The 25,395-nt window shown below is 35.9% G+C and overlaps 1 long non-coding RNA gene across 1 annotated transcript in view; it reads right to left on the reverse strand.

The window, feature by feature from the left end:
* Positions 1-25,395, reverse strand: part of LOC123383436 — a 132,451-nt gene that overhangs the window by 101,607 nt on the left and 5,449 nt on the right. The window contains exon 3 of the long non-coding RNA XR_006593158.1: positions 13,983-14,128. This is a non-coding gene — a long non-coding RNA (uncharacterized LOC123383436). The remainder of the gene's footprint in view (positions 1-13,982; positions 14,129-25,395) is intronic.

Here is a 25,395-nt window from a genome sequence, read left to right on the forward strand (position 1 = left end):
ATGAAAGCAATGATTTTCAGCATGGATAATGTTACCACCCAAAACTATCATGTCAAAGAGCCATCATGAACACAGATACAAATATCATCTTAAATCTCTATATCTATACACAACTCACTTCTCAAGCTCCAATTTCCCAATTCAAGGTTTCATTTATTTACTCTCCCACTTATCCATCCAACCATTTATCCATTTATTCAATCACTCATTCATTCTTTTCAGCAAAAATATACCTAGCCTCTGCTAAACGTAATATAAGGCTGTAGCCATACAATGTGTGAGACACTTTCCCTTCTATCAAAGAGTGCCTAGTACAGTGGCAGAAACTCACATATAGGGGCGCCTGGGTGGCTCAGTCGGTTGAGTTTCTGACTTCGGCTCAGGTCATGATCTCACAGTTCGTGGGTTCGAGCCCCGCATCAGGCTCTGTGCTGACCGCTTGCTCAGAGCCTGGAGCCTGCTTCAGATTCTGTGTCTCCTACTCTCTCTGCCCCTCCCCCATTCATGCTTTGTCTCACTCTGTTTCTCGAAAATAAATGTAAAAAAAATTAAAAAAAAAAGAAACTCACATATGTCATGATAATAACATGTAAAAACAATGATGAGAAATGCTTGGGAAATATCTGAAACTCTCCATTAGAAATCATCATCTATAAGACTGTCTCAGCATATTCAAAACGAACTCATCACCTCTACCCCAATTCAACAAAGAAATTACTCCTCCTAGTAACAGTCTTATTTCTCCAGTCAACTTGAGATTCACATTCAATTTTACATCCTCCCAACATATTCGACCCTACTGTCAATGTCCCCCCTCCTCCCATCACTTTCTTTCCTTGGTTTCCAGGACACCACAATTTCTTGATTTTCCTCTTTTCTCACTGGCTGCAGCTTAACATCTCCTTTTCTGATCTCTCCTATTAACCTTAAGCTCTTACAATTGGAGTATTGGTGCCCATTCTCAATCCCCCTTTCTGCTGTATACACCCACTCTATTGTTGATCTTCTCTAAAGAATTTCCAAATTCATCTATTTGATTCCCAGATTTACATTTTCAGCCTGAACTTCTTCCCTGAACTCCAGTAACATATGTTCAAATGCCAAGTGGATATCTAGTATCTCAATGAACATCTCAAAACTTACATGCCCCTAACTGAAAAATTCTAGATCCCACATTCCTCCAACTTTCTTCACTCACACATTTCATCTTTGCTCATGTCAATTCCTTCCTCTTACTCACTCAGGACAATAATTTTTGAGTCCTGCTGGACTCAACTCCCATCCAATTAGGCAGAACCTTCTGTTGCTCTGCCTCCAAAATGTAACTACTATTCACCATTTCTCACCATTCCCATTGATATTATGTCATTATTTTGAGCCACAATCATCTATTGCCTGTATTGTTACAAGAGTCTCCTAATCCATCTCCCTGCTTCCATCCTTCCTCTCCTGCACACTAGTTACATTACAAAACCTGGAATCATCTATTAGATATCAGTCAGATAGTCATCTATTTTCCCAAAAGCTCTCAACTCCCCATTTACACAGCGTTAAAGTTACAAACCTTAACATGATCAAATGGGACCCTTCATGATATGGATACCCCTTCCCTGCTATTTCTCTGCCTCCACCTTCACTTTCTAACACTGTGACCTCACTCACTGCACTCTAGTCACATGGACCTTGTCACCTCATCAAAGGGCTAAGTTCACTCCTGCAAATTCCTCCAAGTTCTGTATGAAAATCACAAAACTTCCCTCTTTTCTATTTCCCTCTTGGGAGGAAAAACTTAGTTTTTACACTGGCTTTTAAGGGTCTCAGTTTCATCATTTTTTTAAATGTTTATTTATTTTTGAGACAGAGCAAGAGACAGAGTGCAAGCGATGTAGGGGCAGAGGGAGACACAGAACCTGAAGCAGGCTCCAGGCTCTGAGCTGTCAGCACAGAGCTCCATGCATGGCTTGAACTCACGAACTGTGAGATCGTGACCTGAGCCGAGGTTGGACGCTTAACCAACTGAGCCACTGAGGCACCCTTCAGTTTCATCATTTTAGCCTTATCTCCTTAAAATCTCCAGAATGATCTATCCACTGTCCCCAAAAAACATCATGGTCTTTCCTATTCGTGGGTCCTCATACTCATGTTCTTCTCCCACTTCACATGCCTTTTACTCTCTGTCTCATTCTATCCATTTGTCAATGTGTAACTGAATGTCTGTCTCCAATGTCAGGATTTTTCTCATCATCAGAGCACATGCTATTCTCTCACTTGTCCAAAGTCCAGTAATTATTAATATCCGCACTTCTCATCAATTACTTTGAATGATACTACTTATGCTATTAAATGCCTTGGTTCCTGGATTATAAACTTCTTAAGATCAAACATTTGAACTACTCTAAAATCCCTGGAGTAATTAGCATTTTATATTGACTTTGTCATTAAAGAGGTTTATAACATATTTTTCACTGACTAGATCCTTTTTTAAATAATTTTTTAAGTTTATTTATTTTGAGAGTGAGAGAGAGCATGGGAGGGCCAGAGAGAGAGGGAGACAGAGAGAATCCCAAGCAGGCTCTGTCAGCATGGAGCCCGATGCAGGGCTCAAACTCATAAACCATGAGATCATGATCTGAGTTGAAGTTAGATGCCTGACTAAGCCACCCAGGTACCCCAGTTTACCTCTTGATACTCCCTATCTCCAGAAGTTACTTCCTCATACAATAAAGAATGTGTGATAAAATAGACTACATTTTCCTTTTATTTTTATGTCTAAACTTGGAACATGATTAAGAAAGCTGAACCAGAAGAGTTGGTATTCACTCTAGCAAATAGATGAATTTATACTAAAATTAAACAATTGAAATATCTAAGGCCTTTTGATGGCTTGAAAAACTCTCATAATAATAGTTAAATTTGAGGTATTCTATATGTCATAAGCACTCTACATTCATGTTTTTGTTATGAGAATAATACATCTATTAAATCTATTTTGGAAATAACAAGATTGAGTCTTCAGCTTATTCAATAACTTGTGCAAGGTAAAAGAGTTAATAAGGAGTACAAGAGAGGGTCACATCACGGCTATCTTACAAACACACAATCACGCATAAACACGTTCAGAATGAGAACTCATAAAAGTAGAGAACATCCAAATCTCTGACTTTATAGATGTGGAAACTGAGACACAGGTTAAATGTCTGGCTAATGTCATACAGGTACGAAGTGAAAAACTAAGATCGGGAGCTAGTACCTCTAATCTTGCTATACTTTATAGGAAGACACCAGTCTTTGAGTGAATGCTTAGGTAGCTTCAATAACACATTGAGACAGAGGGCGAGTGAGGGAGGGGCAGAGAGAGAGGGAGACACAGAATCTGAAGCAGGCTCCAGGCTCCCAGCTGTCAGCACAGAGCCGGACATGGGGCTCGAACTCACAAGCAGGGAGATCATGAGCTGAGCCGAAGTTGGACACTTAACCGACTGAACCACCCAGGTGCCCCAGATTTGTATTTTTTAAATTCTTCAATGTTCAGTAGTAAAGCCAATGTTCAGATGTAGGTAAATGTGCTGGAACAAGCTAGACCCATTTTTTAAGTGAGAAAAGAACCAAGGTGAGATAAAATTACATATACAGAGAAAGATCTTAAAGCAGACAGCGGTATTTCCTGTGTTTCTAAAAAGGAGCACTGCATTGTCCCAGGTGCATCTCACTGCAGCTCTATCAGGGAGTGCATCTTCTTGTTTTTTAATTTTTATTTTTATTAACTCAGATGTTCTCTTCTTTTTTCCTAATGCCTACCTTAGAAACTCATTTGGCATTTGTAGGTATTCATAAGGGAATTCTAGTTACTTCCTACACATACCTGTTCTGATATAGCCAAAAACCATTTGGTGACATTATCAACTCATTAAAGTGAGAGATGTGACAGAAAGAGCACATGCCACATGGAATAAATATAAAAGTGTCAACCACTTAAATGGAAAAAAAAATCCATCTGGCTGATTTGTCTTTGAAAAATGAGTTGTGTATTAAATTTCTTCCTTAATACATGACAGCCAATTAATCTCAAAATGGGTAGAAGCATATAGTATTCAATTTAATTAAAACCAAAGTGATTGAGAGTCTACTATATGTAACACATGTGCTAGATTCAAGAAAGATTATATTTAAGAATAAAAGATAGCCACTTCCCTTAAGAGTGCTTGTCTTCTAAAGGGAAGGGGAGTAGTTACAGGCGAATTAGATAAAAATGCTGCCAAAGAAACTCAAAATAAAATGAATTAACTTCTGTATTACACAAATAAAATTAATCATATTTAATTGAGAAGGAATCCAAAAAAGTTCCAAAAGTTGCTTGAGGTGAACTTTAAAGGAACAGACCAAAATATTTACCACCTTCTATTAGCATCTGCCTAGGATATATTTTGTTTCATACATTGTGAAAATATGAATGCATTGCATATAACATAAAATGCTGCTATGATTATAAAATGGTGACATGCAATAGAGAAACAAAATTAATAGGTGTTGGAAATCAGGTATCAAAAATAAGTGGAAGGTTATTTTAGTTTAATAATCTCTCCACTAAATTAAAAATAACATGTTAGAGTGGCACCTGGATGGCTCAGTTGGTTAAAGGTCCAGGTCTTGATTTTGGCTTAGGTCATGATCTCACAGTTTGTGGAATCGAGGTCCGTTCTGGGCTCTGCACTGACAGCACAGAGGCTGCTTCGGATTCTCTCTCTCCCTTTCTCTCTGCCTCTCATGCACTCAAGCTCCTACTCTCTCAAAATAAATAAATAAACATTAAAAAAAGAGGTTAGAATAAAACCATTCTTTTTAGAATATAAAGCAATTTAATATTATCTACTCTGTTTCTGATTACATGCTTATGAAACAGAAACCATTTGATATGTTCAAATAAAGAACACTATGGATACACATAGCCTACTTGGAAGGTATTTGCCAAATTCAGACAATGAATATTTAAGAAAGTTGACTTACCCCCAAATATTTCAAACATTAAGATACCAATGTGACCAATATTACAACTCCTATCATATATCTTCATTTACAAGACATCTCTTAATTCTCTGTACCAACAAATTCTGAGAGAGCTGAGGCTGTGATTCCAAGTCAGATCTTACAGAACCACCTGACTGAAAGATATACCATATAGCTCCCTGGAAATTTTCTAATATTGCCCTAACACACTGGCCAAACACACTTAATTAACAACTCTAGTAAATGGAAATTTCAAAAATAAATTAAACTCCTTCCTTCTTGTGAAGGTATTAATATGATATGCCACGAATGACTATTCTTTTAAAGCAGATGGTGCATTTTCAGCAACAATTATTGAAGAGTAGATATCTATATTTAAACAAATTCTACCACCCACCATCATGTTTCATTTGACAATCTGTTCTTCTCAATTCTAAGATTCCCATCTTTTTTGAGTGGAGAACTTTCTTAATGTGTTTTAGAGACATTCAAAGACTTGACTGTTGTATCAACTACATCCCAAATTTGTAAGCATTAAGCTATTCCTTCAAAGCAGAAACAGAAATTCCCCATAATTTCTGCCATTGGAGAGAGATTCTATGGGAGGAAAAGCACCAAAATGAAGCTATATTACTTAAAGGACTATAATATGTATTCTTCAAATTCATCCCAGGCACCACATACAGTTGTACAAGACTTTTCAATAGATTAAATCATTTTAACAATTTGCTTATATTTTCTGTGGAACAAATACATTTTTTTAATATTTTGAGGTTGTTTTACTCCTTTAAAGTGTAATTTTAAAGATACCCATTGTGTTCATTTTATATTTATGAGAACTTTATATCTTTTCAGAGAATAACAGTTAAGGAAAGATAGGCTTCCAACTTCCTATAAGGTAACGTCAGGATTCCGGTTAGTACTGTCTGGCTACTCATACAATAATCCTAATTTATTGCCTATTTTCCCAGAGAAAAGTCCATAATAACTGTACTTAAAAGGGGGTGGATGTTTTGACCTATTATCATCATTTCTAAGCTGCTAACCACAGAACTGGAGCAAGTCACGGGCATAGCATATTTACCTTTACAAGAGAGAAGTCTAGTTAAACATTTTGTCTGTCTTAATATACAATAATTGCTTTGAGTACATAAAAAGCAGTATTTAAGATTCCTCTTAGAAAAGTATTCCCTCTTTTAATATCATTAAACAGACTTCAGGCTGTGATAGAGATATAGGTAATATATCTCATAAGGCTTGACAATGAAAGTGACAGAACTGCTGGACTGAAATGGAGGTTTTATTACATTCCTCTAATATTCCTTCTAACTTTGTGACTAACTGTCATCAAAAGCGATCATTTTAGAGACAAGATGTGACACTACTGTGAAAGTGTTAAGATCCTTGGATAAGATAATATGATAAATAAAACACTGGTCACACTTGGTGGCACAACTCAGTATAGACCCTTTTTTAAAATTTTAATTTTTTTAAAGAGAGGCGGGGAGGGTGGCACATACATGAGCAGGGGAGAGGGGCAGGGAAGGGGAAGAGAGAGAGGGAGAAGGGGAAGAGAGAGAGGGAGAAGGAGAGAGAGAGAGAGAGAGAGAGAGAGAGAGAGAGAGAGAGAGAGAAAGAGAGAGAGAATCTTAAGCAGGCTCCCTGCTTAGCACAGAGCCCGATGTGGGGCTCAAGCCCATGACCCTGGGATCACGGCCTGAGCTGAAATCAAGAGTCAGATGCTTAACCCACTGAGCCACCCAGGCGCCCCTACCATTATTGTTATTTTGCTATATGTAAGATATGGATGAATCATGGTAAATGTAGGAGTATAGGCAAGCTTTCCTGCCCAGAACAATTAGCCACCAGCTGCAAGTAGCTACTGAGCACGTAAGATGTGGCTGGTCTGAATTCAGATGAACTGTTAAGTGTAAAATAAACACTGGATTTGTAAAAGTGTTAAAAATGTAAACTATCTTTCATATGTTATATTAAGTGTATGCTGAAACAATAATACTTTAGATACATGGGCTTAAATAAAAAATATTATTATAAATAGCATCACCTATTTCTTTTTTTTTTATGCGACTACTCAAAAATTTTAAAATACATATCGGGCTCTCATTTGTGATTCACATTGTATTTCTATTGTACAGCATTGCTCTGCAACAGAATTTCTTAACCCGTAGTAAAGCAACACTAATGACATCTGAAGCTGGATAATTCTTTGTTGTGGGAAGCTGTCCTGTGCACTGTAGAATGTTTGGAAGCATCCCTGGGCTTTACCTGCTAGATGCCAATAACACTTCACCCTAAGTTGTGACTACCAAAAATGTCTTCAGACATTGTCAAATATCCTCTGGGGACAAACTTGCTTCCATTTGAGAGCCAATGGTCTGCGGTATCCCAATTGGTCTCATATAACTATACAACACAATTTGCAATACCAAAATTGAGAAAGCAAAAACAGAGATACCTAAAACTCAAAGGCATTACGTCTGCTGATTTGATGTGATTACCAGGAGAATCATTTTTCAAAATGTCGTTTTCTGTTGGAAAAACAATTCCATTATATTATAAAGGAAGAGCAAGCTGCATATAAAAATATAACTGTGAATTTGCTCATAAACTATGAATTCAAACACGTATGTCCTTAATTTAAAATATCTATAAAGACTGTTCACAAAAAATGAAATTAAAATTTCAATATGTAATATGTGTTTTTTAAAAAAGTTCATCTTGTCATGACATCGTGTCATTTACCATAATGAGAAATACATGCTCTAAATGACAATCAGTTTAAATTCACATAAATAATAGATGAATATGAATAAATTCTTTCTGTAAATTCCCTGGTTGTGAATTTGGAGAACATCTGAAGAAGGATGGCTTTCAAGTTTTTTCAATATAAAATTAAGATTTATATTTGACTTCATAATCAGCGTTTTACCCCATAAGGAGAATAATTAAACTGTACATGATGAATAAAGCTTCAACTACTTGTTTTAGTAATTGTCCATGCAGCAACATAAAAAGCAGCTCAAATTCCTGAACATATAACTAATACCTGTTTATTATATTGTTAAGCAAAGGAATCTGTAGTATATTTAGCTCAAGCCAATAGTCTATAGTAATTTTTCTCACAGTTCTGCTGTAGGCCCTTTCAAATAGTTACTATTTCTTTATTGTGCGATACCACACAAATCAATAATCAGCTGAATCAGGCTTGTATATAATATTAATGACTGCGTTAATACTCAATGTTGTTTTCAACCGTGAAAAAGCAACAGGAGATCTCATGCCTCATTTGTGTTCCATTTGAAGCAAGGGCAATAACCAAGCCTTTATGAAGAAAGAAAAATAAATTTGCATAATGAAATACAATCATTTTTGCATTTTCTCATTTTTATTTTAAATTAAGGAAATGTGCATTTGAATTCACAAAAACTGCTCCCAAGGCACAGCGAGTTAATAATGTCAATTTGGGGGCTAAGTCTTCATTTTAAAAATGGTCAAAGAGAAGAAAAGAACCACTCAGATAAAGCGGAAAAGCTAAAAGCACAATTGGGCATTGTGCTCTGTAGACATAAACAGCACAATTTTCACTGGGACAAAAAAGAATAGAATATAATAAGATCATTTACATTAACATGCTTGTTATCAAATACACCCTCTCTGAGGATTTTACACCTATTCTTTATACCACTATGCTTGTCCTATGTCCCATGAACCATTACTAGCATGTGGTCCACTGAGGGGCAAATCTATAACTCTGGGTCAATGAATAGCTGCAGGGTAGCACTGAAACTCTGTGACACAAGGCTGTGATGGGTATGTGGCAAATAAATCTATAAAATATCCCACTTGTTAGAACTACTAATTCCATTTCATAAGACTTATTCATTTCCTATAAATGTAATCCAAGTTGAAATAATATTTAACAGCTATCTTCTATCTGGAGGGTGAGATGATTTCATTAGTATAGACAGATCGGTTTTCAGACTAAAAATAAAAAACAAAGTCAACTATAGCTAACTGCTCACTGTCTCCTGGATTCTTTACTTTTTGTTACAATGCCAGATAACTTGCAAAGAGACACTTTGCATTCTACCTTGGGCCCATAGCATTCTACCTTGGTGAACATATTTTTTGTATGTTCATGGGAAATCCTGCAGCCACAGGCCAAGAATTCTAAGAATTGTAATGATTCTGCCAGAGGCCACTCTGCCAACGTCATCTCCTTTAGGAGAACACCCTTCTGAAAAACGAACTGAAATAATAGAAGATAATATAGAGTCCAGAAAGGCAAAAACAGAGTCCCAGGATAGGAAAGAGTCATTTAGACCTACTGGCTAGAAATTCCTAAAGCAGTGAACAACTGATGGGCATGGTTTCTTCTTTCCTCTTCGTTCCTCCTCCTCTTTCTGTAACACCCCCAGCCCCCACCTTCTCCTCCTCCTCCTCCCCTTTCTCCTCTCTCTCTGACTTTCTCCCACACCCTCTCTCTGCAGAAAAAATAAAGTCAGCATGCTGAACTCCTGAGCTTATCCGGCCCTGGGCAGAACTGTAAAGCAGGTGAATATTATGGATCATTTCTACTGACATATGCAGTTTTTTGTGCTATCTGTCCACCCTTGTACACATCATCCACCAGCTACCCATTGTGCCATTAACTTAATCCTGTCATCTTACTTGTTGTCGAAACTACTGCTACAGAAACTATCAATTTCTCGGGACCTTTCTCATTTATGATATCGATTCATATAAAGCTACTATAGAATCACTGGCTACTAGTGACACATTAAATTTTAGAATATCTACTAAAGATAATAAAAAATGAACAAATTTTTCAAGTGGAACGGAAACAAGCAATGATGCAAAGTGGGGCAGAGAAGTTGGGTCAAATTTCTTGCCAAGTTGTTTATTATGAACGTCCTCTATATCCACTCCCTTGATTACACGATGCAGGAAAGGAATCTACTCAAAACTTGATCCCTGATAGTGAAGCAGCTAGTGCAGAAAAAATTGATGTGAAAAGATCCTTCTTGCTTTTTGGACATAAAACATCGTTTTGACAAAGACAACCATGCAAAGACATTTTGACCTGGAGAAAGATGCAAAGACGTGGTATATAAAATAAAGTAAAGGCTGAACTGAATGCTTTATGATCTTCTGTGCCTTTCATAGGCTATGTATATATATGTTTGTATATGTACATATATCTCATATATATACATACACACATATATGTATTTATACATATATATGTGTACATATATATGCATATGTGTGTATGTATATATACACACATATACATATCGTATACGATTATATATGCAAGATATAAATATATGATATATATCTCATGATATATATATACATATATACATATGATATATATGATAAGTAACAAAGAAAAGTCCAAAACAAAAAAAAACAGCAAATCCAAACTTTTGGAAAACTGGCTTCTTACTTAATTTGCTCCTATGCCTGAAAGAATCATAATGGATCTTTTTAATTGCATGATATTCTAGACACCAGGATCTACAATACCCAAGAAAATACCCAAATGGTGTACCACTAAAGATAAAGTCCACTGTAAAACTGAGAAAAGCCCCAAATTACTGTTGAAAAATGGCTGACTCTTCTAGAATCAACTTGGTGTTTTCTACCAAATTTTTTTTTTAGTTTATTTATTTTGAGAGAGAAACATGAGCAGGGGAAGGACAGAGAGAGAGGGAAAGATAGAGAATCCTAAGCAGGTTCCATGCCATTAGTGTAGAGCCTGATGTAGGGTTCAAACCCACAAACTGTGAGATCATGACCTGAGCCAAAATCAAGAGTTGGACACTCAACTGACTGAGCCACCCAGGCGTCCCTACCAAATGGTTTTATACATACTAATACAACATAGGCAAGCATCGTAAAATATCCAAGGTAATATTTAAACGGATATAAAATTATTGTCCCATAAAAATAAATATATGTATTATATCTTTAAATATTTGTATTAATAAGTCTTTTCAGAAGTTTTAGTAGTATGTATCAACTCCAAGGGACTATGTATCAGAAACCTTTTTCTGTAAAGGACCAGAATATAAATATTTTAGGTTTTATAGGAAATATGATGCCTGTTATAACTAGTCAAGTCTGCCAATATCTTGTGAAAGCTGTCACAGACAATACAAAAATACATGGGTGTCACTGCGTTCCACTAAAATTTTATTAACAGAAACAGGCAGTGAGTAAGATTTGACCCACCGACCAGTTTACTGATGTCTGCCCTAGATTGTATTTCCACATAGAATTCTTTGTTCTTGAGCGCAGATTTATTTCTTTGGAAGTCTGTTTCCAACAGTACTGAGGCAAGCTGCAGTAGGATTCTTAGTTTAACTTCCAAGTCCATTTCAATAAAGAGTTGAGACATTCCTCAGGTAATTACTAAGAGAAACGGTTCCTTTTACTATTCCCCCCACTCTTTTTTTTTTTTTTTTTTTTTTGGCCTCCCTTGCAACTTTGCATTGAAAACACAACTATCAGTTACCATGATCTTTCTAGTAAGTTCAGAGAATTTTCAGTGTCTACACTTAATCAAAAGATGAACAAGTATGGTTGCTCTTAATAGCCACTGTACACCTTTAAACAAATGCTTGGGTGATCCAGCATGGTTAAGTGAAAGCACCTGTCTGGTTAGCTGGAATAAGTTTGTTTCTGTCTATTGCCTCTGTGTTACAGAGTCTCCTGGTGGCCATGAGTGTTCATCTCAGCAAGGTGGTAATTATAGTGCATTTCCATCGTAACTTTAGAGGACAGGAAAGCTCCCTTTTTGCAGAAATCACTGGTTCTACCCTTCCTAAATCTTGTAAATTAATTTACTGGAATAATGCTAGTGTGATTGAATATCCCCTTCTGTGTGTGTCCCACAAATGCACTATAATAGCGTTCACCTCTATGTCTTTAAGGCAGGTAACTTTTAATAATTTCTTCCCCAGTACATAAAATGAACACAATCCTATTGTTCCAATATGTTTGTACTCAATATTTGCTTGATTTATGCATGCCTTTATGTTAGCTACTTGGATTATTTTTGAAGAGCGGCTCATTTCTGTCACTTAACATTCCCCTGGTTACCAAAGTTCACAATCAGCAGACCTCCAAAATGAGATCTCATAGGATTAGCACACACTGAAGCACTTATGGCATCTTATTAACTTTGCCACTTTAAACAGAAGTTAAGGATTTCAAAGCCAAAGCTGAATCAAGGGTTGTCTGGCTGAACACTCTCATAGAATATCTCTGTAAAAATAATGCTTACTTAATCTCTATCTCAAAAATTTTACATTTCTAATATTTGCATATGTTTACTAATGAACACAATATACTGGTACTTACTAAGCACAAGTAGAAAGTACAAAGTATACATTTAAAAATAAATAAAAGAATGTGTGTGTGTGAGAGAGAGAGAGAGAGAGAGAGAGAGACAGATAGAGAGAGAGAGAGATGCATGTTCAGGAAAGTGTTACGGATAAGAACACAAGATCAATCTATTCTAAGGAATTGCAAAGTCACTTAAAGTTCTGGATAAATCATGAATTGCTTCCTAAGGCACTGGCCATGTCTCCAGAAGGAGAGAAACAGGAGAGCATACACAGCAATATGGGATATCTAGTACTGATTAGATGCTAGTTTGAGAACCCATGTTGATATTTTGATATAGATCACTCTACTGTTAACCATCCAATCCTATAGGGTGATATAAATTCTGACTTAATTGAGCAGATGGTATATCATATCAGGCTAATAGTTATCAAGACCATGACCTTACACACTTCATGTTTCCAAACTTCATAGAGATCTCTTAGATATCACCTAATGTTATGTTGTAAATAATATACCCTGAAGCATTAAAGAATACATCAGCCAAATAGCTCAGATAAGCATTATCTTGGCTTCAGAGCTGCTAGATAGCACGAAAGTTCACCCTGAGGATTGTTGCTTTCAGTGTCATAGCTTAAGCAACTAATTTGCAGCAACTCAAATTCAGGACCCTAAGATGGTCACTTGAAATCTCAGTGATCCATACAGAGGAAATCACAGGCATTCAGAGTATTTGCAAATTAGAAAACAACATTTGTGGCAAGTAAAATTTAACTTTAAAAATTTAAAACTTTGGCCTGAACGGCTCAGTTGTTTAAGCATCTGACGTCAGCCAGGTCATGATCTCCTGGTTCATGACTTCCAGCCCTGCATCAGGCTCTCTGCTGTCAGCCTAGAGCCCACTTCAGATCCTCGGTCTCCCTCTCTCTCTGCCCTTCCCTCATTTGTGTGCGTGTGTACTCTCTACATGATTCAGGCAAAAAATTAAATTCAGCCAGCACATTCTTTGTCCCTATGTTATATGAATGATCCCCCAATTTTACTCTATGTTTCCAAAGTGGCATTTTCTGGCTAATGATCTTAAAACAAATATATAGGATTGAAATGTGTAGCATTAGTAATTGGCCAAAAAAATCTGAAAAACTCTGAAAGTTCTAATTATATCAGAACTCTTAAGTAGCTGATGGTACACATATTCACCAAATCCAACTTTCCTCTACTATTGTATTATAATGAGGACTGCAAATCACCCAGAAGCATATCACAAATGCTCTAAGAAAGATACACATTCCTTTATGCCTTGTGTTTGTTTTACGTAGAACAACCACATAATCTGTTTATTGCACAGGTAGAGTCTTTTAAGGCACAAATATCAAACATTTATTGTTCTCACTGACCCTTTAGACCACCTCTGTAGGGCTAAGTCTTCCCTACCTAGGATGAAATTTCTAGCAGATCCCATAATCTTTATGACACTGTTAGATAATGAAAAGATATTTGGTCACATTTAGTCATAAGAACGCTCTTATTTTTCCAATTAAAGTATCATTTTTTTTATCAAAACTCCATAGTCTTATTCAGTCAGAAGCTGGTTCACTTACCTCAACAATCCAGTTGTTCACTTATGTCAACAATTGTTGATCCTCAACAATCCTGAATCTCTCCTGAGATATCATCTGGTTCTTTGTAACCTCTACTCCATCTTAAACTTCCTCTTTTTCTCACTTTCCTACCCCAAACAGGAAACCTATGGGATCAAAAAAATATTTTACTTCAATGACAAATGTATTTCCTTGATAATTCCCTCTGAGTATGACAGATTCCTAATGCCAATTATTATTTTATAGAGTGCTTCTTTTGTGTTTATGAGAATTACTGAGAAAAATCCCAACTGAAGCCAGCCAAGTTTATCATTCTTGACCTTGAAAATGTCCCTTTTATGGCTGGGAGTCAGGACACTTCCCTCAATTTCTATTCATAACCTGGAGTTATGTTCTACAACCGATCAGGCAAAAATTTTCAGAAGAATCCAAGATAAACCTAGGCAGGCTTCTTCACATAAAGTCCATACTTAGTACACTGGAGGCTGCTTTTTAATTATTTATTATTTATTTTTATTTTTGATGGGTGGGCAATTTGACCTCTGTGGCCTCTGTGTCAATCCGGTATATATATATATTTTTCCAGACCCAAGTCTGTCACTAGTCCTTCTACAACCAAAATTCTAGGAGACACAATATTAAATTTCCATCTGGTGTAATTAGCATTGGGCCACATTTGCCATAAGTTCCTGTTTTCAAATAAATAAATCATTTTGAATCCCTCACTGGGAATATTTAAGTTTCTCCCCAGAGGTACCTCCCATCCAAAAGATGTTTACCATGGATGGTGACATGAAAAAAAAAAGAAAAAAAAGAAACTGGACCACTATCTTACACCATATACAAAAATAAATCCAAAGTGAATTAAAGACTTGAATGTAAGACCAGAAACCACAAAATTCCTAGAAGAAAACACAGGCAGTAAACAATGATCTTGGCAATATTATTTTGCACCAGTCTTCTCAAGCAAGGCCAAGAAAACCCCAAAATAAATGAATGAGATTACATCAAAATATAAAGCTTTTGCACAGCAAAGGAAACCACAACAAAACAAAAGAGGAAGCTACTGAATGGTAAAAGATATTAGCAACCACACATCCAACAAGAGGGTAATATCCAAAAATATATAAAGAACATGCACAACTTATCACCGAAAAACTCCGTGTTAAAAAATGGGTAGAGGGGGGCTCCTGGGTGGCTCAGTCGGTTGGGCGTCCGACTTCGGCTCAGGTCATGATCTCGCGGTCCGTGAGTTCGAGCCCCGTATCAGGTTCTGTGCTGACAGCTCAGAGCCTGGAGCCTGTTTTAGATTCTGTGTCTCCCTCTCTCTCTGACCCTCCCCCATTCATGCTCTGTCTCTCTCTGTCTCAAAAATGAATAAACGTTAAAAAAAAAATTTTTTTAGAAATGGGTAGAGGACTTAAATATACACTTTTCCAATGAAGATAATACAGATGGACAACAGGCACATGAAAAGATGCTCAATGTCAGTAATCATCAGAGAAATGCAAATCAAAACCACAATGAGATATCACCTCATGCCTGTCAGATAGGCTATTATCAAAAAATAACAAGCGTTGGTGAGAATGTAAAGAGAAGGAAACCCTCATACACTGTTGGCAGAAATGCAAACTGGTACGGCCCCTGGGGAAAACAGTATGGAGGCTCCTCAAAAATTTCAAAACAGAACTGCCATATGATGTAACAATTCCACTTCTGGGTATTTATCTGAAGAACATGAAAACACCAATTCAGAGAGATAAATGAACCCCTATGTTTATCGCAGCATTATTTATAATAGCCAAGATATAGAAGCACCCTAAGTGTCCAGTGATAAATGAATGGATAAAGAAAATGTGGTATTTATACGAGAGAATATTACTCAACCAAAAACAATAATGCAATTTTGCCATTTGCGACAACATGGATGGCCCTCAAAGATAATTATGCTAAGTGAGATAAGTCAGATAAAGACAAAGGACATATGATTTCTCTTATATGAGAACAAAACAAATTAACAAACAAACAAAAGGAACAGACTCATAGATACAGGAAACAAACTGTTGGTTACCAGAGCAGGGAGGGATGCAGGGGGGCGAAATACGTGAAGGGTATTAGGAGGTACAAAATTAGGAGGTATAAAATAAACAAGTCAGAGAGATGAAAAGTACAGCATAAGGAATATAGTCAATAATATTGTAATAACTATGTATGGTGGCAGATGGTAACTAGACTTACAGCAATCATTTTATAAGGTATAAAAATACTGAATCACCATGATACAGAGCTGAAACTAGTGGGATACTGTATGTCAATTATATTTCCCTAAAAAACAAAATTTTTTAAAGGTAGTGTTTATGTTTCCTAAATTTTGTATTTCATTACATCTGTATGGCTTCATAAATAATAAATTTTATTTTTGTTTTTAAGCTTCATATAAGTGGTGCAATATAATCTGTATCTTTCTGTAATCTAATTTCCTCTCTTTGTTTTAAAACTTTAGTGCTAGAGCACACTTTTAATACAGGATTTGCAGAACACTACTTCACTGACTCATGATATATAAATGCTTATTTATTCATTTTACATCTACTGTGTACTCTATCGGAAAATACATAATTGATTTATTTTTCTATGTATAGGTCATATTTTTTTTAACAATGTTGTTATCTTTTTTAAATGCTTATTTATTTTGAGAGAGAGAATAAGAGAGAGAGGGAGAACTTGAGCAGGAGAGGGGCAGAGAGAGAAGGAGAAAGAATTCCAAGCAGGCTCTGCACTGCCAGCATGGAGCCAGATGCGGGGCTCGAACCCACAAACCTTGAGATCATGACCTGAGCCGAAATCAAGAGTCAGACACTCAACCGACTGAGCCACCCAGGTGCCCCATTCATATATTATTTCTAATTTTTCACCATTACTAGCTATGTTATATTAAATAATTTTACAAATGTTTCCCCATGTTATATTTTCTAGTTTTTCTAGGGTATGTATACTCCTACAAGATGAACATCCTTAACTACTATAAAGCTTGTCAAATTTTTCTTTTAAGTCATTGTGCCATTTTACCCTACTATGGCAGCATGTCAAAGCTTTTGTTTTCCCAGACTCTTATGAAAGCTTATCTAGCAGACTTTTGAAAAAATCGGCAATCTGATGAGTGGTGTATTATTAATTTTTTTTGCCATTCTTAAAGCATTACTGAGTTTTAATGTGTGTGCTTAAAAAATATTGGGGCTTCTTTTTTTATTATTTGTTTCTCTTTCTAGTTTACAAGCGCATCTTATACATTTTGAATACTAATCCTTTGTCACTTTTATGTGTTGCAAGAAATAGCTCCTGTTATTTGGCTTCTGAGCTGTGAAAGTTACTTCCCAGGGGTCTGGAAATGGTCTGAGTTGTTTTAGTGAAATAAGACAAGCCCCTGCACAGCAGTGACCCTGGCTCGGGCATAAACTACACTGACTACTAGTGTTACTTTGTAATTATGGATCTAAGAAGTTCTGGGATGATAGATCAGCATGTCACTATTGTTTACTGATAAATAAGACTGATGATTTGCACTTGGTCTTGGTGAGGGACCTGGAGCACTCTGCCATCGGGACAGGTTATACAGCAGGAAGATGCCTACATGATCACCAAGGTATAAAGAATCCTAGCTAAGACTTCACTTTGAGTTCCCAGCTCTGGGTTTTATGCACACACACAGGTGGTTTCTAATAAGAGAGAAAATCATGTTCTTGGTCTGAGAGAGAAAAGGTATACTGGTATGGCCTTTGTAAAGGGAAGACAATAGGAACTAATGACTGGCTTCTCTAGACCTTTGCTGTGAAAAAGCCTTTGGCTCTGATCCATATCGTGACTTTAATGCTGTTGCTTTATTGTAGCCTTTTCATGCAATGAACTATAGATGTATAAGCCTTGTTGTTGTTGGTCCTGTGAGTCTCCTTTAGCAATTGAACCCTAACACCTAATGCCTAATGTCCAATGTCTAATCCATAATGCAGTTGGCCATTTAATACTGTTTACAATGGAATCATTGATTTCTGTAATAAGAAAAAAATAATGCAAGATTTGTTATTAAAATGACTGTATTACAGACTGTTTGGATTGTGTTTACAATATGAATATACATATTTGGTACTTGAGACTAATATTTCTTAGAAAATAAGTGAACTTCTTAAGATACTCCAGAGGAAGTTCATAAAATATTAAACAGAGTATCAGGTTTTTCACATATTCGTAAGTGCCATAATTTAATACTTCCAAGGAGTAGAATGTCCAGTAGGCAATTTTCCTTAATAGTAATGAACAGTTTGCTTGGACTGAATACAGATGGCCAACAAATGTTCATGGTGGGAAAATCTTCCCAACTTAACATTATATTCTGGTTTAAAATAAATATTTTCACACAATGTTTTGTTTTGTAGCATATAATTACAATGTTTAAGATTGCTCTATACGTGGGCAATAAAATAGAGAAGAGAGCCAATTATCTAGAAAAAATTTAAATTAGAATTACTTTTTCAGTACATATCAGACAAAAATGTATGTGTTATATATGCATATAAAAAGATAAAACAATTTCTGCAAAATATGGAAACCATTCAGCTATAAGTAAAAAGACTATTTGAATTTTGGGATATTTATATATGTATATTTATATATTTATGAATTATATATATGTACACACAAAACATGTCTTCATATGTGGAATATATACATTTATAAATTCGTATTTAACCAATGATTTAATTACTTTCATTTGAAATGTTCTGATGGTGATAATAAGGGTCTCAAATGCAAATGTCCACATTCATCCAGTTATTTATTATTAATCCAATTACTTGATAGTTATTTTGAATGTTCTATATTCCAGAAAATGGACAAAAGACTGAAGATTATGGAATAAATCAGATATGACCTTAAAGAGCTTATAAACTTACTTATATAAAATTAAAACAAATAAATGCCAGGAGGAAATAAAGATAAATAACTAGAGTGACTTAGTGGAGGGAGAGGCTTACAGCATGGGAAACTGGAAAAAGTTTCATGAAATAAATGGCAACTTCACCTGAAATAACAATTCATCCAACTAAAAGTAGGTAGAAGATCTGAACAGACATTTTTCCAAAGAAGACATATAGATGGCTAAGAGACACATGAAAAGATGTTCAACATCACTGATAATCAGGGAAATGCAAATCAAAATCACAATGAGATATTACCTCACACCTGTTAGAATGGTCATCATCAAAAACACAAAAAACAAGTGTTGACAAGTATGTGGAGAAAAGCGAACTCTTGTGAGCTGCTGGTGGGAATGTAAATTCATGCATCCTTGGATGGAAAAGAGTATGGAGGTTCCTCAAAATATTAGAAACAGAACTACCATATAATCCAGCAATTCCACTTCTGAGTATTTATCCAAAAAAAGCAAAACCACTAACCTGAAAAGATATATGCATCCCCAGGTTCACTGCAGCATTATTTACAATAGCCAAGATGAGGAAACAACCTAAGTGCCCAATGATGGATGAATGGATAAAGGAGATGTGGTGTATATATACAATGGACTATTAGCCATGAATAAAAATTTAATCTTGCTATTTGTAACAACATGGATGGATCTTGAGAGTATTATGCTAGGTGAAGTAAGTCAAAGAAAGACAAAATACTCTATGAATTTTCTTTTCTTTCTTTCTTTCTTTCTTTCTTTCTTTCTTTCTTTCTTTCTTTCTTTCTTTCTTTCTTTCTTTCTTTCTTTCTTTCAGTAAGCTTTATGCCCAACATGGGGCTTGAACTGTTGACTCTGAGATGAAGAATCACATGCTCCACTGACTGAGCCAGCCAGGCACCCATATATGATCTTTCTTATACATGGAATCTTAAAAACAAAAACAAAAAACAACTTCATAGATACAGAAAACAGAATAGATTGGTAGTTGCCAGAGTTGGGGGTGAGGGATGGGAAGAATGGGTGAACTTTTGCTTTTTTTTTTTACTTAAAAAAAAGTTGAATGAAAAAAACCCCACATAGGTAGAAGAGACATAGTAAAGGTTATTAAGGACAGTTTCCTGGAGGAGAAAACAATGGGTAATGAGACAAATATTCTTAAGGCATCCTGGGGCTTCTGATGTAAACCAGACTCTGGTCTACTGAAATAACTGATGGAGAAATTACTTTGTTATGTATAATTTTACAAAATGTCCTCTGTTGTCATATTCCAAATAGATTTGAAATTTCCTTAAAAAAACAAACAAAACCTCCACAAAACTATTAAGATGATTTGGAAATGCAGTTTGGGCTGAAGATTTCTAAAAGAGAGTAATATACCAGACAAATTCTGAGTGTGGAAAAAAGCATAATCAATGGACTCAGGATAAAGATAATTCAGTTTGGATGGATTAGGGTATATAATGATGAGATTAAAGGAAACCTGACTGGAAAAGTGTGACGGAAACAGACCAAAGTGGACCTTATATGTGAGCCTATGGAATTTGGTCTAAATAGTCATATAAAAGGAGGAACTGAAAAGTCTTTAAGTAGCAGAGTGATATGTACAGTTTCCTGTGTTTAAGAGCAATTCAAAGACCTGTATCTTGGAACTTCTGAGACCGATTCAGACTAACAAAAACATTCCATAGCTGTGCTGTTTAATACACTAGCTATTAGCCTTATGTGTACTTTCAAATTTAAATTCATTTTAATTATAATTGAAGTTTCAGTTCCACATCTGCACTAGCAACATTTCAAGTGTTCAATAGCTCCCCTAATGGCTACCATATTTGACAACACAGATACAGAACATTTCCACCCTTGCAGAAAGTTCTATTGGCTAGCACCATCTAGAGCTAGAGATCTTACCTATCTTATTTATGGCTATAGCAATAGATACTGGAGAGGAGAGAGAGAGAAGAGACTGATGATGTATCAGAAGGAGTTTTTGAAACTGTGCAATGACCTAATGGTTAGGGACAGAAAGAGATGGGAATTAGAGATGGCCAGTGGAACAAGTCTGGGATAGGAGAGGAACATTTGGTTATTATCTGTATTTACTTAGTAAAGAAAAAGAGTAGATAAAAGTATTCAAGGGAGAGACCTGGGAATATAAAGATTTTTTTTTTTTTTTTTTTTTACTGTTTGTTTATATTTGAGAAAGAGTATGCCGGGGAGGGGCAGAGAGAGGGGGACAGAGATTCTGAAGCGGGCTCTGCACTGACAGCAGAGAGTCCAATGCGGGGCTCAAACTCACAAATCATGAGACCATGACCTGAGCCAAAGTCAGATACTTAACTGACTGAGCTACCCAGACACACCAGAAGATTGTTTTTTAAAACTGCCATTAATATGTTAGGGAAGCAAGAGGAGTAAAAAAAAAAAATGAGATATAGAAAGAAGCAGTGGACAAAAACAAAAATGGAGAAGTATGAGAAAAACATAGTAAACATGGTAGAATACCAAGGAGAAAATTATTTTAAGAACAGAATAACTGTTCAACATTAAATTTCATTGTGATAAACACGACAGTGTTCTTGCCTTAGTATTAAAATGGATTGGGGCAACATTACATAAAATAGTGTCAATAGCTTAGTATTAGCTAAGCTTTAACATACATTTAATAACAGAAAACAATATTAATTTAGTGTCATATTCACATGGCAATTAATGGATGGAGAGCAGATTTGCCTTCCATAACATCACTTAATAATACTGATGTGTGAGCAACACTTAACAAATTAATGACAGCCAAGTTCTTCCTATTTTCCTTTTGAATATTTTTGTACATGCTTTTGGTCTACTCAAGTCATAGCTGAAAGAATTAAATTTACACTCACAATTCATCTGTACTTTGTCTCACTGGAAAAAAAGTCAGCAAAATTATTTCTTCCATCTTTCTTCGGAGGGAACATTCAAAAATACTATTTAGCATTTAAAAGCCACCCCTGCATTTCCAAAGTTCTCTGAAATTACATAATATATATTCCAAATGCGCTGGTCATCAAATTGTTTAGTCTACTGTACAACAGCATGGACTTGCCTGAAAATTCCATTAAGAAATATCTCTAGAGTGCATTTGATCTTGGTACATTATATTGAAAATATACCGACAGATTTGCATGGCCTAGGAATAAGTACTTTAAAACAATGAGAAGGACTGTAATTTCCCTTGGTTCATGCAGCACTTATATGTTTAGTATTTTTAAATGTTTTAGAAGAAAATGAAACAAATCAGATTAAAATTCTCATTATACATTATGTAGTGAGTTACAGTTATTCTAACAAAAACATATATAATCGAATTTTTTTCTAATATATTATTTAAGTCTGGTGCTATACAAGAACAATTTGAAGAATTGGTCATATTATAAAATATGATTCTTATTTTATCGAAAACTTAAATCTAAGTACATATTATTTAGTAGGATTTATTTATTTATTTATTTATTTATTTATTTATTTATTTATTTATTTATTTAAAGTTTATTTTTGAGGGGTGCCTGGGTGGCTCAGTCAGTTGAGCGACCGACTTCAGCCCAGGTCATGATCTCATGCCCCACATCATGCTTGCTTCTGTCAGCACAGAGCCCGCTTCAGATCTTCTGTCCCCTTCTCTCTCTGCCCCTTCCCCACTTGTTCTCTCTCTCAAAAATAAATAAATCTTTTTTATTATTTTATTTTATTTTTAATATAATTTATTGTCAAATTGGCTAACATATAGTGTGTAAAATGTTCTCTTGGTTATTGGGGTAGATTCCCGTGGTTCATTGTCCACATACAACACCCAGTGCTCATCCCAACAAGTGCCCTCCTCAATGCCCATCACCCATTTTCCCCTCTCCCCCACCCCCACAGCCAGCCTCAGTTTGTTCTCTGTATTTCAGAGTCTCTTAGGGTTTGCCTCCCTCCCTCTCTGTACCTTTTATTTTTTTGCCCCTTCTCTTACCCCATGGTTTTCTGTTAAGTTTCTCAAGTTCCACATATGAGTGAAAACATATATCTGTCCTTCTCTGACTGACTTATTTCACTCAGCATTAATACCTTCCAGTTCCATCCAAGTTGCTGCAAATGGGATGATTTCATTCTTTCTCACTGCCAAGTGGTATTCGATTGTATATATAAACCATATCTTCTTTATCCATTCATCAATTGATGGACATTTAGGCTCTTTCCATAATTTGGCTATTGTTGAAAGCACTGCTATAAGCATTGGCATACATGTGCCCCTATGAATCAGCACTCCTGTATCCCTTGGGTAAATTACCAGTAGTGCTATTGTTGGGTCGTAGGGTAGTTCTATTTTTACTTTTTTGAGGAGCCTCCACACTGTTTTCCAGAGCAGCTGCACCAGTTTGCATTCCCACCAACAGTGCAAAAGGGTTCCCGTTTCTCCACATCCTTGCCAGCATCTGTTGTTTCCTGAGTTGTTCATTTTAGCCACTCTGACCGATGTGAGGTGGTGTATCAGTGTGGCTTTGATTTGTATTTCCCGGATGATGAGTGACGTTGAACATCATTTCATGTGTCTGTCGGCCATCTGTATGTCTTCTTTGGAAAAGTGTCTATTCATGCCTTCTGTCCATTTCTTCACTGGATTATTTGGTTTTCGGGTGTGGAGTTTGGTAAGTTCTTTATAGATTTTGGATACTAACCCTTTAACTGATATGTCATTTGCAAATATCTTTTCCTATTCTGTCAGTTGCCTTTTAGTTTTGTTGATTGTTTCTTTGCAGTGCAGAAGCTTTTTATCTTGATGAGATCCCAATAGTTCATTTTTGCTTTTAATTCCCTTGCCTTTGGAGATGTGTCAAGCAAGAAATTGCTGCAGCTGAGGTCAAAGAGGTTGCTGACTGCTTTCTCCTCTAGGGTTTTGATGGTTTCCTGTCTCACATTCAGGTACGTCATCCATTTTGAGTTTATTTTTGTGAATGGTTTAAGAAAGTGGTCTAGTTTTATTCTTCTGCATGTTGCTGTCCAGTTCTCTCAGCACCATTTGCTAAAGAGACTATTCTCCATTGGACGCTCTTTCCTGCTTTGTCAAAGATTAGTTGGCCATACATTTGTGGGTCCAATTCTGGGTTCTCTATTCTATTCCATTGGTCTATGTGTCTGTTTTTATGCCAATACTATACTGTCTTGATGATTACAGCTTTGTAGTAGAGGCTAAAGTCTGGGATTGTGATGCCTCCTGCTTTGGTTTTCTTCTGCAATATTGCTTTGCCTATTCAAGGTCTTTTGTGGTTCTGTACACATTTTAGGATTGTTTGTTCCAGCTTTGAGAAGAATGCTGGTGCAATTTTGATTGGGATTGCATTGAATGTGTAGAATTGCTTTGGGTAGTATTGACATCTTAGCAATATTTTTTCTTCCAATCCATAAGCATGAAATGTTTTTCCATTTCTTTGTGTCTTCTTCAATTTCCTTTTAAGTTTTCAGTAATTTTCAGCATACAAATCTTTTACATCTTTGGTTAAGTTTACTCCTGGGAATTTTATGGTTCTTGGTGCAATTGTAAATGGGATCAGTTTATTTCTTTTTTTGCTGCTTCATTATTGGTGTATAAAAATGGAACCAATTTCTGTACATTGATTTTGTACCCTGAGACTGAATTCATGTATGAGTTCTAGCAGTCTGTGGTGGAGTCTTTTGGGTTTTCCATGTGGAGTATCATGTTGTCTGTGAAAAGTGAAAGTTTGACTTCTTCTTTGCCAATTTTGATGACTTCTATTTCATTTTGTTGTCTGCTGATGCTAGGACTTCCAACACTATGTTAAGCCACAGCAGTGAGAGTGGACATCCCTCTCGTGTTTCTGATCTCAGGGAGGAAGCTCTCAGTTTTTCCCCCACTGAGGGTGAAATTTGTTTTGAGATAGAGAGCACACACTCAAGCACATGAGCTTGAGCTGGGGGAGGGGCAGAGAGAAGGAGACAGAGAATCCTAAGCAGGTCCTACACTGTCAGCACAGACCCTGATGTGGGGCTCTATCTCATGAACTGCAAGATCAAGAATGTGTAGCTTAACAGACTGAGCCACCCAGGTGCCCTATTTGGTAGGGTTTAAGTGCCTCTTTTAAGCACAATGTCCATGTTATTTTTTAAGTTATGAAAAACTAAACTTCATTTCAAAAGTATCAACTTGCAGTAAATAAATACATATATATATAATTTAAACATTTTTCAGGTTAAAATTATTTTAAAATATTCATTGCAAAATATTGGTAAGAAACAAATACAGATTATAGCAATTATCTGGTTGTTTTTGATTTCAGTTTTCTCTACCTGTTTCAGTCCATAATAATCATGCAGCACTTTTAAGATGAGGAAAAAATGCATTTGTTTGGTAAATATAACACCACTTATCTATACTTTTATCAATTAGAATGAGGATCTTGTCTGAACTATTAAAGAAGT

The sequence above is a fragment of the Felis catus genome, chromosome X (assembly GCF_018350175.1).
Source record: "Felis catus isolate Fca126 chromosome X, F.catus_Fca126_mat1.0, whole genome shotgun sequence".
Lineage (NCBI taxonomy): Eukaryota > Metazoa > Chordata > Mammalia > Carnivora > Felidae > Felis > Felis catus.